Genomic DNA, 16,911 nt, shown 5'->3' on the forward strand with positions numbered 1-16,911 from the left:
CCTCCATACCAGCAAGGTTTTGACCACTTGGTTTGTTTGATTGCAACTCACGCTTCATATTTGTGGATAACCTGTGCAGTAGTGTTCATGGTTGAATCCACACTTTGATCATGAGCCCATCTCATGTTTCATCACTTCCTAGATGGCCTGATGTGTCATGAGGCCATCCAATTAATCCTTATGTTGCCAGCCAAGATCCACCTGATCCACTTCAATCCTAGCAGCCCAATCCACTTGTTGGTTGTTTTGATGTTTTTCAGTGCCCTAACTCTTGGGTACATTAGCATCTTGTAATGTACTTCTACAATCAGGTTCTCTACCTGAGCAGCAATGTCTTACCAGATAGTCCAGATGGATTTACCTGTAGGCTGCAGGTTGGTCTGCTTCCATTGCTATAGCCACCACCAGTGAGCATTTTTCACCCTCCATGTGTGAATACAGAGATAATGCATCGGTCACTTTTCTCATTCAACAATATCTAAAGCCAGCTGGATGACTTTCACCTCAGCAAACTGACTTAATTCACCTTGTCCTTCAGCAGTTTCTATGTCTTGGCCCATCACTGAATAAAGCATACTGGTTTTTTGTTTTCTAACTTTTTGACAGTGCCTCATTTTCATTACTAGCAAAGAGTAGCTCTAGGGCAGGTGTATATCTGTCAAGTCTGGTAAAGAAGGATGGAAAGAACTCATCTACTTTTACTGTAGTATTGAGGAGAAAAGATTGGTTTTCTTACTCTCTGGCAATCTGGTTTAAAATTGACTCCTTAATTAACAACTGATCAGGCAAAAAAGCACAGATACCTTCACAAGCTCATATTTTTCCTCCATGTTTTCAAAATTCCATAAATCCAGTTTCTTCTCTGCCCACAAAAGCAATCTGACCAGATGCTTCTCTTCAAGGTAATCATCAGTGAGTCTCTGCACCAGCATTTTACTCCAGATTAAAGGTAGATTATTTTAAAAAATAAACCTCTCAATAGCCTTCATTTTATGGGGTTCTTTTAGCTTGCTTCAAAAAGTGGTGTCAAAGCACAAAAAAAAGTTCCTCCCAGATGAAACTAAACTCGTAAATATGGTCTGGGTAACTAGTATGCATTCTAAGTCAAAATCGGCATTCTGTTCTTAGGATGCAGAGCAGAGATAGTCTGGTTTGAAAACCACACAAAACATATGTAAGGCAGTTGCCAGCCCTCAGCACCAAGTGGCCTACCAGTTGTGTTATGTTCCTTGTTAATCTAAGAAGAACTAATTCAGGTTGTCTGGTAAAATCCAAGTCTTAAGCCCTTGTGCAGCTCACCAAACCGGTACTCTGACATCCCTTTAGTGGATGGCTTAGTGTGCTGTGAAGGAAATGGTAATATTAATTCATTCCAACTTTTTAAGAATTCTCTGTGATATTAAGAGTGAAGTTTTGAGCTCATTAACAAAATCTGGCACCTAAGTCATGTGTTTCTCCAAGCAACCTAACTTTCTGAGACCTTGTATTTATATGACAGAGTGGGCTGTGACAAAAAGCCACCCATCAGGTAAGCTATAGGAAGTAATTGTATGATATGGAAGGAAACCAGAAACCTGGGAATCATTATAAATTTCTTCTATGATGTATTAATTTGAACTAGCTGGAAAAATGATGAATATAAAGGTGGGGTTTTTTCCAACTAGATATTTCCCTTTATATCATTAAGACTATTTTTCTACTTTCTATGTAAGCTTTCATCATTTGCACTTCAGATTGCCTTTGAGTCACTTATGTTCTATCTAATATAATATTATTTTTCTTTCTTCTTTACCAAGACTGAATTCCAGTGTCTTCCTGGCTTCAATGATCACTTTGATTTGTTGGTTAATCATGATATTTTTATTTCTCTTTCTATTTCACTTTTTTAACACACAACTGTTTAAACTGCTAAGTCTGGTAATACTTTATAATCCACATACATCCTATATCCACTGCTTTTACTGTCTGAAATACAAAAAGGCTCAACTCCCTTCACTGATTCTACAGTCCTCTTGGTTACAGTGTCAAAACAAGCAGAAAAGGCTAAAGACTCTTGAGAAGCTGAAACATCTTTCCTATGTGATGTTGCTATCTGGAAGACCCCAATGACATCCAGCAATACTAATAAGAAGTCTATTGCACTGTCACATTTTATTCCCAGCAGATCCATTGTTGGAAAGTGAAACTTTACTAGAAGGTAATAGCTTTATGCAGTGAAATGGATGATAATTTTGGATGAGACTTTTATTAATCCCTTTGACTTTCATGAGAGGATATTAATACAGTATCAAAATTTATCAAGTACCATTCTCAAAGAATACTACTTTTAAAATTAGTCACATTTGCTTAATCTCAGTGAGAATCTAGGTCCGAGTTAATTAAGTGAAGTATCTCTTCTATTGTTAGATACTTTAGATAGCTTGCTGTTGTAATTAAATAAACTTTAAACACTATTTGATTTTGCATTTCCCTTTCATCACAGAACAAAATCATTTTGCTATATTTATTAGCAGACAAATACTTTAAGCAGTCTTTGAATATCACTGTTAGTCATTCAAAATCTTTTTGGTAAACTTTCAGGACAGTGCTGGGATTACAGACCATTATATGGTATTGATCTACCAAGGCAAAGTGGTTCTCTGAATCCAGTAACAACCCATTTTAGGCCTCAAGTAAATCATTGCTTGCTCTAGTGGTGTTCAGAATTTCTGAAGAATGATACTTTCATATTTCCATTTATGTAAATCTGTAGATGGTAATTTATTTGGTGCTTCACATTTCTAACACATCTCTTGAAAGCTGTGATATTTTTATCTTCAGTGGGTTCATGCATATTATTGTCCATTAAGATCTCTAGCTGCCTGAGAGCACCCACAAATCAAATACTTTGGTTTCCCAGGCTTCAGCTCTTCAAACACATATGTACTTTTTTATTTATGCACATGAAATTGTTCCACTTATTTTCATAGGACTATTTAAGGTGTTGTCAAAGCAGGGACCTAAGAAAGCAGTAAAGGGTTCTAGAACTACTAGCTAGAAGAAAGTTTTCCTTCAAAGTTTGAATAACACACTTTGGAGATTTTGCAGTCCATTATTTGTAATATAATTTCAATAGTTGTCATCTTATTAATTTCTAGTTATTATATATATTATATTAAGTAATAGCTATTATGATATATATGCAGATGAAGATGATAGTAGTTTTTTTTTTATGTTCTTTGCATTTTCACATACTATAGCTAGTCAGTATTCACTTCAGAGCACTCAGTCTTCAGGGATATCCAGGTATGATTGTCATTCAGTGTTCTGAAAGATGTAACTCCACAGGATTATTAATCTTTAAACATATTCATATATATCCCTATTTATTTAATTTTTATTATATATACTTATATATTTTTAAATTAATACATATATTCTACTTCATCTTTGCATACTCCATTGTAAATTGCTAGGTATAATGAGAAGTATTCCAGCTGTCATGGAAAAAAAAATTCTCATTATTTGTACAACTACCCTCTCTTCATTTTCTCTCCACAGAGGTCTTTAAAAACAGAGGTAATTTTGGTACTTACACAATACATTGGCAAGCACTATTTTTCTTTCCATGCCATCATTCCTTCATATAGCCTTGCTTTTTAAAAGCACCAAAATCAACAAAGGGAATGTTTCTCAAGTGAAAACTGCCTTTTATAAAGAGCAATTAAGGCAACTTAGACTCTTCTACTGTCTTGAATATTCTATTATTTATACCCATACAAAGTAAGTGCTAAATAGTTGTCAAATACTTTTCCTGATTAAAACTGATCAGTAGTAGCCTAACGCTTACATTGCTCAGGAGTGAGTGATTCTGGACTGTGCAAAGCAGTGGAGAAACCTGGCTCAGATAGAAAACTGGCAAGTCTTATAGCAAAGGCTGATAATAAAGGCTTATGGTATTCTGGCATCGTCTGAAGAGGGTAAAATGCTTGCACTGGGAGAAAGGTTAAAGGCCTTATCATTTGAACCAAGACATGAAGCAAGACTTGCTGAAGCTGAGAATAAAAGTGGTGAGACAAGTCAGGGTCTTTTGAGATACCTGAAAGCAAAGTGTAGCATTGCAAGCTACAGTGATACAAATTTGAATAATGTGAATAAATATGAACATTCATGAGTAGATTACCAAGGATATTATCTAATTCTACTATGAAACTGATGATGTTAAGCATTATCTAGTTTCAAGTATCAAGTTATTTATCTTAAGCAAGGTCATGGGAATCAGTTCCTCTTAAAATTCTCTCCAGCAAGGTTGGAATGAATGCAAATAGAAGTACTTATTTTCAGCATACAAGTTAGAAAATATTTATAAGAGATGCAAGTACAAAAAAAAATTGTGCTGAGTTTGAAAAAGTAAGATCTCCATCCAGCTGTAGAAGGTCACCATTTGTCAACGATTCTGTCTCACTGACTGTGTTTGCATTATATTGTATTCCTCAGATAAAAGATCTTCCTAAAGTAGCAGACTAGCCTTTCAATTACCCTTTTACACAGATTTTCAAGGGTTCTAAACTGGAGTTTATACCTGGTAAAGGACAGCATAGACATTTGGCACGGGAAGTATCCAGGCACACTTAGCACTGGGGAAATATGTTCCAGCCACAAATCCCCATGTCCTTGGTTCATCAGGGTCTTGAATGATCTTTTTCTATGTGAAGGTAACATCCACAATCCATACAAAGCATTTTGACTGTGTCTGAGCTGTAGCCATAGCTTAGGATCTAGGAGCCTGTTTTCATATCTTTTATGTCTGAGTGCTAGGCTCTAGATGTCTAGCTCCAGGGGGACCACCAAATGAAAGTTGTATTAGTTTTTAGTTGTATTAGCTGTGGTTTTTTACCTACTAGTGCTATGAAGAAAATCCCAACTTGAGCAATAACTGGATGATTCTGCTACTCCTCCTAAAACTTCTTCTTGGTTTCTTGAGTATATGAATTACCCAGGGTTCTCTGCAGCATAAGCCTTGTCAAATTTCCTTGTCACCAGTGGATTAATATCCGTCTATGTCATATGGTTCTAAAGGGTAAATAAAAGCCCAGCTTTACAAAGATACTCCCCCTTCTTGAGTTACTGGAACCTTTTTTTCCACCAGAAGGTGCAGAGGAACAGTTGATTCACTGAGAAGAGCCATATACCGTAAATCTTCCTACTATTTTCCTGTCTAGAATGCCTTTCTACTTCAGGAGTGAGTTAATAAAATAATTTTTGCTGCTGTTCCTTAGAAAAACAGCTGTTGCCTTTTTAGACCAGCTGTTGTCTCCTGAATTTGACAGATACGTCTTTATCTCACCTTAATTCTCCCCTTAATGGTGGCATGGTTCCCCAAATAGCACAGACCAGAATACGCTGCTGGAACTTAACAGCAACCCCTCCTTATGTCTGCCCATCCTCACCTTGGCACTACCCTTCATCTCTGCTTACACAGATCTGGTCTGAATCAGGCAATCAAACCAAAGACTGAAATTACAGTAAATTGTGCCAAAATGGAAGAGGCAATGCTAGAAGAATAGGGGTGGTGCAGCCAGAGAAAGGAGAGGTTGGGATGGCTGGTTCAGCAGCAGTGCTTATTCAGCAGCCTGCCTGAACTGACTGTGACACTGTGGTGCTGGTGTGCAGATATTGATACAAACTTAATTAGCTGAGATACATCTTATATCAATCCTTATATTAACTAACAAGGAAGCATCTAGGATATGTACATATATTACTGAGACAAGACACAGTCATTATCAGCTTGGGTTGCAGTAAGTTTTGGGGTGACTTACTGTAGTTTTGTTAGAGGAATAAAACCAAGTCTCCTTTGCCACAGTCCAATCTTAAACCACTTCTCATTTTGTATGCCTGTGCAAGGCTTTTAAGCTAAGAGAAACAAATGTGATCTCTTCCATTTAATCAAAAACCTTTGGTAATGGTGTTTATGATACAGCACAACTTTGTGAAATAATCTCCCATTGCATTTTCCAAACAAGATTTCTGCTGAAGTATTCAGTTCTCATACAGCACTTACCTTTTTAACTGTGCATTTAATTCTTAGCTAATTGCCATCAATATTTATGCTGTTGAACTTTTATCCTGCTACATATTGTATAATTGCTACCATTAGCTCATCTCCCAAAGGTTTTCTTTCAGATTCCTATGATGCATCCATCTCCTTCTTTCACAAAGCACAGATTTTTATAATATTGTTAAAGTGTCTAGTACTCAGTTTATACTTTGGGCTATAACTGAAGTTGATTCCATCTAAAAATTTGGTAACTTCACATTCACTTTTTAAGCTGAAAAGGAGTAATGCATCAGTAGTGCTGTTGTCCACTATATTCTATTGATTTCTAAAGTCAGGGTTACAATAAATAACTCAGTATCCTGAAAGCAAAATGCATGGGGAGGTGTAAGTTTAATTTTAATTTCTTTGGTGTCAGAAATTATCTAAGGGTTTTCCAGGTAAAGTCACAAAAGCCCCAAATTAAGCTACCCTACAGAAATAAATTAATTTTATTTACAGATAAATGCGACATAGAAAGAACTGCCAGTCACCTTCCAAATAGGACATCCTGTAAAACCCTTGTACTGACTACTGGTTCTCCAAGGGAGTCATGGCCCTCCTGCTCTGTCTCTACTGGTAAAAAGGACAATGCCAAGTTCACACTAAGATAGCATCATACTGTGGTGGGATGACCCTGGCTGGATGCCAGGTGCCCAACAAAGCCTGTCCTTCCCCTCCTGAATTGAATAGAGGAGAGAATTTATAACAAAAGGCTCATACTTTGAGATAAGGGCAGGGGAGAGCTCACTCATCCATTACAATCATGGACAAAACAGACTCAGTTTGGGAAATTAATTTAATTTATTCCCAGTCAAGTCATAATAGTAAAGCAAAGTAAAAGCAAATCTTGGAAACACTTTTCCCCTTGTCTCTTCGTTGGCTGACTTTTATTCCTCATTCTCTACCTCTTCCCCACAGTGGTGCAGGGGGACAGGGAAATGAGGTTTCTGGTCAACCTTATGTTGTTTCGGTCTCTGCATCCTTCTTGGAGAGGATTCCTCATACTCTTTCCCTGCTCCACTGCACAGTCCTTCCCATGGGATATAGTTATTCACAAATTGCTTCAGTGTGGGTCCCTTCCAAGGGTTACAGTCCTTCAGAAGGAGACTGCTCCAGTGTCAGTCCCCCAAAGTGTCACAAGTCCTACCAGCAAACCTGCTCCAGAATGGGCTTCTGTTTCCACAGAGCCACAGGTCCTTCCAGGATCCTGCTCCAGCATAGACTTCCCATGGGGTCAAAGGCTCCTTTGGGCATTCACCTGTTCTGTAGGGTCCTCCATGGGCTGCAGGTGGATACCAGCTCCACCATGGACTTCCATAGGCTGCAGGGGAATAGCTTGCCTCACCATGGTCTTCATCAGAGGCTGCAGAGGAATCCCTGCTTCAGTGCCTGGAGCACTTCCTCTCCCTCCTTCTTCATTGAATCTCGCTGTCTGCAGGGCTGTTGCACTTATATGTTCTCATTCCTCTCTTCCCTGACTGCAGTTTGCTTTTTGTGCAATAAATTTTTTCCTTCTTAAATATGTTATCAGAGATGCATTACTAGTGTCACTGATGGGCTCAGTCCTGGCCAGTGGCAGATGCAACTTGAAGCCATCTGGCATTGGCTTTGTTGGACATAGGGGAAGCTTTTAGCAGCTTTTCAATGAAGGCACCCCTATAGCCCTGCTACCAAAACCTTGCCACACAAACCCAATACACATATGATAACCCATACTGTTTAACAGTAGGTCCCATTCCTTATGTAGCCGAATGGGTTTTGTTCTGATTTTCACATTTTGTAGATTTTAGGAACACAGTAGTTGTAGATTTTTAGAAGGTTAATATTTCTAACAGTTCAAGTTTAATGCCTTTCTATCACTACCCCTGTCCCAGAACAGGGAGCTCAAATTCCTTTAGTTAATTAATCTTGTTTAGACTCCTTTCCAAGGTAGAGCTGAAGGATATCAGAAGGCCTACAGAACGAAACATAAACACAGGTCAGAGTGACCCAGAAGTCAGAACTGGATGAGCTCCCAGAGACCTTTATGTGGCCGAGGAAGAGGAGCTGATGAAGACAGAGGGTCTTGACGACCCCAGACCCAATTCCAGGGGTTGGGCCAGGGGTGGAACTGGGGCTGGACTGAGAAATGTGTAAAGCAATGATTGGAGGGATCTTATTATAAAAGCCATGGAAACAAGAACTGGAACACATGCATGTCATCCTGTATTCCTGTGGGCTGTAGGCCCTGTGATATTAAAGGACCTTTACTTTGTATCTTACCCTACACTACTGTGGCTCGGAGTTCTGCTTTGGGGAGGGTCATTCACGGCATCACTTACATATTATTTTGCCTAAATGTATGACTACTTTTCCATTCAGTGTCCAAATAAGGTTTGGTAGAGTAGCTTGTTCTAGGGAGTATTCCCAGTAAAGATGAAAGTACCTGATTCCGTGGACTTTGGCATGCAAACTGTGCCATGAAACTGGTCTTAGAACCAGTAAACAGCTGTTTGGCTTTTTCTTAATTTTTTTCTTTTTTCTTTTTTTTTTTTTCTTCAGAATTAAGGGTCCAGCCTTTGAGATCATCTGAGATCTGAGTCCTGAGAGCAAAGAAGAAAATTTGGCCTTAGACCATAATATTAAGAAATACTGTGAACAGAAGACTCAATATAATTGTTACTTGTGTGATGTGTGAGGTTTGTCAGTAAATTTTGCGCAAAAGTAGTCTGTTTCATGACACTTTTCAGAATGTATTTTTTTCTGTTCTTAGCATGGTACAAATGTGTGCTGGTTTTGGCTGGGGTAGAGTTCATTATCTTCACAGAGGGTAGTATAGGGCTATTTTGGATTTGTGCTGAACACAATGATGATAATGTAGAGATGTTTTTGTTATTGCTGAGCTGTGCTTAAACAGAGCCAAAGTATTTACTGCTTTTGTACTGCCATGCTGCTGAGGAAACTGGGGGTCCATGGGAAAATGAAAGAAGATACAAATGGGACTGTTGAACCCAACTGACCAAAGAAATATTCCTTACCATATGGTGTCATGCTCAATATGTAAAGTGGGGGGATGGGGGAGAAGAAAAAGGGGTCATTTGGAGGGATGGCATTTGTCTTCCCAAGAAACAGTGTGAGGGGGCTATTTCTACTATTCTGCCCAAACATATGGGGAAGATTTTTCTTGGTTAACTAATTCAGAAGAAGGATTGATGTGTTTGCCACATTTCAGGTAAGGACTACAGGAGCAGAACTCAGTGACATAAAAGATTTTCATAAGTTCGTGGTGATAATCAGTTAAACATACAATTTCAACATATCACTAGGTTTAGAACAGTCAAGCAGTGTTTTGAAATTGTGTACTGAAAATCCCAAAGAAAATAACAAACCCTAGCCTTTTATGTTAAGTACATCTGTAACCACTATGAAATATGGATGCTGATTCTGGTGTTTACCCATCAATATACTACTTTTGTGTGCCACATGAGCAGAATGCTTAAAACCAGGGTGTGGGGACGGGGTGCGTAGGTGGCTGTGAGTGGTGGGGCTATGTAAAAAAGATAAAAAAGACAAAAATATAAGTTGAAAAGTTTATTTTATCATGTTCTAGAAGAATTCACAGTGTCTAAACAAGAGTTTATTCACAAAATTCTTCAACACACAGTGGACATATTAAATTAAATAACTGCCAATTATATTTTTACAGCTGGGTCTACCACTTGGCTGGTATTGTTCCCATAATGTTATCTCCATGATGCAAAGTTTATCGATGCTGTCGTAGATTTAAGACAATCCATAAAGTTGTATGCACTGTGTGATTTGTGTGCAAAGAATGGGACATTTGGTTCATTGATTTGGTTGCAGGCTTTGTCTTGATTAAGGGATATTCTATCCAGACCAACTGACTTTAATAAAGGTAATCAAAAGTTAGTTTAAAATAAGAAACATCTAACTATGCCTAATTTGGGCAGGAGGGGAGGTGTGGAGGAGAGAAAAAATGAAGGAGACTTGGAAGTTCATGCATTTTTTTCAGAGAGCCTAATTCTCTTGCATTAGGCAGATACATTATGGTGGTCTTGCCAGTACCAAAGAGAAATATAAAATAATGGAAATATGAGTGCATGTTATAAGGAAGATTATAAAATCCTATACTATGCACATAGCCAAAGTCTGTTTAACACAGTGTTATCAGTGTAACACCTTGCCTTGGATTTCAGCACTCACAAATCTTTGAAAAGAGAACCAAGGAGCCGAGAGTGTTCCACAAAGGCTTTTTTACTCAGTAGGGAAATGGAGATATCAGTACCATCAGGCATCAGGCATCTTAGCAACACACTCATTTTCTTTATTTGCAAGCAAGTAGTTCTCTTAAACAGATTTACAGAAGGGCAGATTAGAACTGCTAACAGCTGTGGGAATCAACATAACCTCTGTGTGGTTTTCCTTGATTGCAAGAATCTCACTATAAACCAGAATTGTATCTCTTTTGACTGATTATTCCTATATTTTACTTTAAACTCAGGCAGAACTACCTCTCATGGGCAAATTTAAATTCTTTTGCCACTTGCTCCTTCTAGGCAGACTATGTATCAACTGAATTTTTCCCACATGGTTGAAGGATGGGTGAGTATTTTTGCTACTTTTACTCAACTGTTAATTGTAAGTAGTCATTTCCCAATCCCAAGTTTATGCTTGTCTGTATTTGTTTTTTTCTCTTTGCTCAATGACCCATAATAAACTCTTTAATAGCCACATGTCTTTGGGGAACACCTTTGAACACATTACAGTATACAGTAGTAATTAAGAATACATTTGGAAGCTGTTGCATGCTCAATCCTGATATTTATATGTTTCTAAATTCAGATAGACATTAAACTGATTTTGCAACAGGCTTTCTCATGGATGGCTTTGAGCACCTCAGGAGCAGGTTGTGCACCAGCACATTTCTTACATAGCAATTGAAAACTTGAAGTACTGTAGCAGGAATTTCCATTCCTGTACATCACTGAATGGCATGCTTGGCGAGTTGTGAAAGTCACAAAAATGTCCAACCCAGAGGCAAATTTGAGACCTGAATCACAAAACATTGCTGCAAAGTATTTTTCAGCTGCTTTTCTGCAGCTGTAACTATGGCAAGAAGGCCTCTGCTACATATCAAAATATTGGGATGGATATATTATCACTTTAAACAAGCTAAAAAGAGTTAAAAATTCCAGTGACTGGAATTCTGCTGATACTCAAACCTAGAGAATAAATAGTCCTAACAACTTTTCTTCAGACTTTTATGGTGGCACTAAGGCTGCAAATGCACTTTTCATAACAAAAAAAATATATGGTGCCTAGTAAGTAGTTTATATATATCTCACTATTTCAGAGAAGCCTTTGCATTTTGAATTACACAGGTACATGGGCTTATGCTTAAGAAGAAACATGTGGGTATTAAACTAAAAAAACCTCTGAATAAAAGAGCTATTCAAGTAACATGCACACATGTGAAGGCCAATTTCAAAAGCCAGAGAAACCATCTCACATGGCACTGAGTCATTGCTGAAAATCCTCACATGTAGGAGTATTATGAGATGCCACTGCATTATTCAAGTACAGAAACATGAATAACAGGTCCCATTTGATGTCCAGGAGAGCAAAGCACATCCTCTTAGTAACAGATAAGAAAATATGCTTCAGTAAGTAACCGGTGCAATCCAGTAAGAAAAAAAGATGCCAACCATGAACTACAGAGGAAAGAAATATTAATAAATAAATATACATATTTTTTTAAAAATGCACAATAGTGAACTATTACAAAACCAAGTCTTTTCTAGCAAACAAAAAAACTCTGCCATAGTAAAGCACAATGTGGTATTTCCTCTCTCTCATTTTAATACAAATGCAGTATTTCAGCTATAAGCGTACTCACACAATTAGCATTATTGAACATGAAAAGAAATCTGTAGGTAATTATTGAAAGGATGATGTACATCAGCAGTGGGAAGGCAGTGTTCTCACTTTCACTCAGTGAATCATGCCGGAATGTTAGTTAGATTTCTTTAAACAGTTTTTTGTTTACCATCTGTCTGTTAGTGATGAAACAGGAATAGTTATCATGCTCAAGTGAAAACAAATACAGAATTGAGCAATAACAGTATTCTATTTGAAATGTATCTGAGAAAAATTATGGCAATCAGGATATTAATTCATTATTTCTGGAAAGAGTCCATGCCTTAACCTTTATCACTTTAGGGATTACTGCAAGTTTGACGTGCCTGTCCATTTAAGAGATGTAAGAAACTTTGGTACCAACATGGCGACAAAAAAGCAAGGTGTGATGTAAGAAGTTTATCAGTTAAAGGGAGTATGGTGAGGAGCAAGAGCAGGGTAAGGGTCTAAGCCCCTGTCCTAAATTTGCTCCTTGGTCTAGCTGCCTAGCAGAGCTGCACAGGAAGTGTGTGCAACCAGATATTTCAAAGGTCTGGTCCTCCTTCTGTCCTAGAAAGTTTATAAAAATGTGATTTAATGACTACTTATGTGGTCACTGCCCCAAAGTCATGGTGCATAATACCTGTTAAAAGTGTAGGAGAAGACAGGAGAAAATGCCAGTTTTAAGTCTTTCCTTGTCCCTTCCTGGAGACTCCAGTTATTTAGTGTTAAGCTTGATGGTGTAAATTTCTTCCTCCTCATTCTATTTCTTCTTGCTGAGTTGATCAAGGTAGAGATGGAACTATTCAGAAGGTCAGACTCAATGTACAGCAATCATTTATGTTTCACTGGAAAGACAATACAGTATTTACTACTTCTAGGTTAATGAGCCTTTGTTTGATATATACTTTTTTCTTGTGACCTGCCTCTATGGATCATAAAGAGTTTTGCTCCTTGATGAAAAGAGGCAAAACCCCCAAAACCTAAACAGACCCACTGTATTTCCCTATGTTCTTTATTTAGAACTTCAGATGAATAGCCACAACAGAAGGAAAGGACACCTTTGCTCCCATCCATTGATGAACAAAGAGTATTCAGACACAAAAGAACTGTCTGCCTAATGGTCTCTAGTTAAAATTGGGAGTCATAATTTTCTATAAACTTAGAATTGTTCATCTGACAGATTTGTCAAACAAGAAAATGTATTCTTTAGGAAAGAACTTTTAAATGCTATTATAAGTCCCATTCTCATCCATGTAGATCCCAAGTTATTCAGAAGAGCATACTTTTTGGTGGAAAACGACACAAAGGTGCTTCACCTTGAGGATTTTTTGTAGTCATTGGTAGTGGTAGTCTTTTTTCCTATGGACTAAATTGGAGAAAGAAGACTCTACTGACTCACAGAGTGAAACAGCAGAGCCTCCTGGTCCCTGAGGCTCTTATGTAGCTAGTAAATAAATCTTAAATTGCCAGTTCTCATTATGTGATATGTCCTGAGCACAGGAATGGCAAACACATCCTAATGGGATGAAAGGCAGCTTTGCCTGAGGACAGTTAGCATTTATTGGAAACAGGATGAACATAGTTTCATAGGTGGGGGAAAGATCTTCTATGGAACAAAGATATTTGTCCATTGGTTACATGATGACGATATCATGATAACAACTACTGCTAAAATTATGTTTGTGTTTACCACTCATGTATAATTAAAACAGGGTTGTAATTTCCAGTTGTAGATGGGGTCCTTATGCCTTTAACAGAGGGTTTCTATATATAACTCTAATGCATAAGAAAAAAAATTGGAAAAATTTAGTGGTTACAGTGCAAAATAATTAGGGATCTAAGCAAATCTGTATGGGGTTTCAGAAAAACATTTCTTACTTTAATAAGGAGCCTGGATGTTAGCTGCTGGAGTAGATAGCAGAAGGAGTAGTATTTGCAGGACACATCTCTGGAATATCTAAAATATAAGAAACCTTGTAAGAAATCATGTGGGTCTGTGCTGCTATGACTGAAAACCATTGTGCCGGAAATGTCTATGTGCATATTAAGATTATTGCTCTTTGCCTTTTCCCTGCTTCAAAGTCAGATTTCCTGCAACATATACACAGTCAGCAAACCAGAATTTTTGAATGTATGGCATGAAAAAAGAATAAGAATTGCACTGATGATATTCCTTAGCTTCACTGTCTGCCTGCACTAATATTGCATGAAGTGGTTCAATAAAATCCCAGTGAAACAGAGATGAGATGTGTATGTCTAGCAGAGCTGGCAAATCAGATACTTTAGCTGAACAGAAAAACCCTTCAAGTTCACATTTGATTCAAGAGCCTTCTCCCATAGAACACACAGCTTTTAGTTTGCTGCTGCATCAATTTCTTTGCTGCTTTGGCAAATTTTAGTCATGTGGAGAATCCTCCAAACAAAATTATTAAGTGTATGTTTGTATTTTAAATAAACCCTTTTCTCCTATGGCTGCTTTTAGACAAAAATTTGGGAGAAAAAGTGCTCCATTGAGACATCTCTGACCACCCTCCATGACAGGTCAGCAGATGGTGTCTTTAACTGATGAATCTGGCAACTTTTGGGGGTTAGTTGACTGAAAATGAAATATTATAAAGGGAAAATGGGCACTGTTTTCCAGCTACAGTTTCCTAGTGCCATCCAACAACAGCATAAATGAGGATTCAGTGCTGGTCAAAGAAGATTACTTCCTAACATGTGATTTGGGGCCATTAATCTCAGCTGACCATCCTCCAGTTTCAGTCTGAAAAACATTTTAGCTCAGCAGGTGATGCTGTCAGAGACAAATGAACAAGATTAAAATAAAGTGATGTGGACAAAACAGACTGTCTCAAAATAAATCTTCCTGTACGCGGAAGCTAGTATGATTCTTTTGTTACTGGAAATGGCTAGTGGTTTTGTGAACTTAATCTAGCAGAATTAAGAAAAGTTTTTCTGTGAGAGAAAACTTTAAAAGAAATAGAACTTTCTTGAGACATAACTGGCATGTTTCTTGTAGAATTCAACTGAATTTTTCATGCTTTGCCTTATCTCAGGAACTCTTGTTTATATGGATTATAAAATGCATTACATCAAAAACTAAGAATGCTATTACTGGCTATGAAATTTCCATTCTTAATAGGGTCACACAGAAGTCAGATGACAAAAAACAGTATGCTTATTTGTCCAGAAACAGTCCAACTGTGTGAGCATGAGAAATGGTGGAGGAAAGGAGTGCCTGTGAATGGCACATGTGCACTGAATGATGATATTGAAAATAGTGGGAATGACTTCTGAGACATTGAGAGCAGTAGCATAATTTAAACAGCAAGAACTCACTTTTTAAATCTGGCTCTGAGAACCCACCTGAAAAGGAAAGGTAACTTAAGCAGATAAGAAAGAATACTTTACAAGAAATGGTCCAGTAGATCCAGAGGAGAATGAGAGAGCAAACATTTTGTAGGGTGGGGAGACAACATTTTCCTTTACGGATGTTTTAGGAGTAAGAAAGGTAACATTTTAAAAACTTATGTTAAAAAAAGAAGGAATGAACAGGATCAAAAAAAAGACCCAAATAACTCTTTTCATGTATAGACAGCTGTAATATCTCTGAGGAGTGAGGCAAAGCATGGAGAATTTACACAGAAAAAGAGAATGCAAATGGAGAGTGGGTTTGGAGATACTCTTTCATGTCTCACTCACTTGCCACATACCCTGCAATTGACAGGCAGCTAATGCACATCATAATGTGGGGGCACATTCATCTCCACTTTTCAGATGCATGAACCACTTTGCTTCATGGGTGGTAGGCAATAATGTATTAAAACTTTCAGAGTATCTTCATTTTTGTGTGTCATGGTGGCTGGGCGTGTTTTCTCTGGTGTGGTGTGCTAATCCCTATGGAGGCTCATGCTTTGGAAAGACATGGGCTGATGACTTATGTGCCTGATGCTAATGGCAATAATCATTTAGACTTGGGGTTCTTGGGTATTCTTGGAGAGAGGACATGTGAAGGACTAGAGCACATTGGCAGCCATTTCATCTAAGGGGAATAAGATGATAGGAAACCTAATAGCTGCAGAAAAAACCAGTGGTATAGAGCAGAAGAACAGGAAAAAAATATAGACACCTGCAGAGACACCTCGAGAGAAGAAAATTTAAGACAATTCTGATGTCTACATAAGTTTTTCTTTGAATTTTAGGAGAGGCATTATCCCTTAGGACCATTTTTCATCATTTTACATAAATGATTGCTGGGATGATTTGTGCCCTGGAGGAAGGCAGGAGAAACTGCCACTATTCCTACACCCGATCTCTATATTACACAAAATTGTCAGAATTATATGAATTGGTGTCCATACTGAACTCCCAAACATATGCAGTCAATAAAAACGTTGAAGTAGTTGATGAAGAGAAACTCAGGTATAAAGCACAAGAAAAGCAAAAGACTGTGTTTCACTCATTTTATTTAATGCTCTAGATGTGCGGTGCACAAGGATTATGTGGACCAACAGTACTTTATGTTTCAAATAGTGGTCAGAAAGCCATAAGATTTGGGGAAAGTTCATCTCTCCCTTCAGGTTTTCTTGTCTGCTTTTCCTTTCATTTATCTGTAATTTCCAGCAGTTACTGTGTCATGGTTTATTTATTTTTAAAATCGTTTCCCCCCCCCCCACATTTCACTGAAAAAGGGATGTCTTTCTCTAGCCAACACAGAAGTTATTTTTGGAAGCCTCAGTTTTAGGACATATCTCTGTCCAGCTCAACTTTGTTCTTTATAACACTCAAATACTGTACCTTGTGTACCTGTTGCTGTGTCTGGTCCATGACATTCTCACTTGCACCTCAGAATTCAGCATTTCCTTTCTAATTAGATAGGGAGCAACTACCTTCAGTTATGTGAACTGCATAAACTCTAATCTAGCCTGTTATTC

The sequence above is a fragment of the Pithys albifrons genome, chromosome 5, assembly GCF_047495875.1.
Source record: "Pithys albifrons albifrons isolate INPA30051 chromosome 5, PitAlb_v1, whole genome shotgun sequence".
NCBI lineage: Eukaryota > Metazoa > Chordata > Aves > Passeriformes > Thamnophilidae > Pithys > Pithys albifrons.